This window comes from Arachis ipaensis, chromosome B5, assembly GCF_059453495.1.
Source record: "Arachis ipaensis isolate K30076 ecotype BB chromosome B5, ASM5945349v1, whole genome shotgun sequence".
NCBI classification, from domain to species: Eukaryota; Viridiplantae; Streptophyta; class Magnoliopsida; order Fabales; family Fabaceae; genus Arachis; species Arachis ipaensis.
The window spans coordinates 40,266,024-40,267,185 of NC_142440.1; the positions used below are offsets into that span (position 1 = coordinate 40,266,024).

The following is a 1,162-nucleotide window of genomic DNA, read 5'->3' on the forward strand; positions in this document are numbered from 1 at the left end:
TCTTCTGTATTGCTTGGGAGAGTACTAGGAGGGATTTCAATGATCCTTTTACTCAGCTGGCCCTCTTGTGCTTCCAAATTTCTAATGGAAGATCTTGTTTTATTCAAGAAACTCACAGTGGCCTTAGATAGATCAGAGACTAAATTTGCTAAGCTAGAGGTACTTTGTTCGGAGTTCTCTGTCTGTTGCTGAGTGGATGATGGAAAAGGCTTGCTATTGCTAAACCTGTTTCTTCCACCATTATTAAAGCCTTGTTGAGGCCTTTGATCCTTCCATGAGAGATTTGGGTGATTTCTCCATGATGGATTATAGGTGTTTCCATAAGGTTCACCTAAGTAATTCACCTCTGCTATTGCAGGGTTCTCAGGATCATAAGCTTCTTCCTCAGAAGATGCCTCTTGAGTACTGTTGGATGCAGCTTGCATTCCATTCAGACTCTGAGAAATTATATTGACTTGCTGAGTCAATATTTTGTTCTGAGCCAATATGGCATTCAGAGTATCAACTTCAAGAACTCCCTTCTTCATAGGCGTCCCATTACTCACAGGATTCCTCTCAGAAGTGTACATGAACTGGTTATTAGCAACCATGTCAATGAGTTCTTGAGCTTCTGCAGGCGTTTTCTTTAGGTGAATGGATCCACCTGCAGAAGTATCCAATGACATCTTTGATAGCTCAGATAAACCATCATAGAAGATATTCAGGATGGTCCATTCTGAAAGCATGTCAGAAGGACACTTTTTGGTCAGCTGCTTGTATCTTTCCCAAGCTTCATAGAGGGATTCACCTTCTTTCTGTCTGAAGGTTTGAACATCAGCTCTAAGCTTGCTCAGCTTTTGAGGAGGAAAGAACTTGGCTAAGAAAGCCGTGACCAGCTTATCCCAAGAGTTCAGGCTGTCTTTGGGTTAAGAGTCCAACCACACTCTAGCTCTGTCTCTTACAGCAAAAGGGAAAAGCATGAGCCTGTAGACTTCAGGATCTACTCCATTAGTCTTAATAGTATCACAGATCTGCAAGAATTCAGTTAAGAACTGAAAAGGATCTTCAGATGGAAGTCCATGAAACTTGCAGTTCTGCTACATCAGAGAAACTAGCTGAGGTTTCAGCTCAAAATTGTTTGATCCAATGGTAGGAATGGAGATGCATCTTCCATGTAAATTGG

General features: G+C 41.6%; 1 non-coding gene across 1 annotated transcript; it reads left to right on the forward strand.

The window, feature by feature from the left end:
• The first annotated feature begins 719 nt into the window (after positions 1-719).
• LOC148563938 (small nucleolar RNA R71) lies at positions 720-827 on the forward strand. The gene has a single exon (XR_015884492.1). It is a non-coding gene; the product is annotated as a small nucleolar RNA R71 (small nucleolar RNA).
• The last annotated feature ends 335 nt before the right edge of the window (positions 828-1,162 follow it).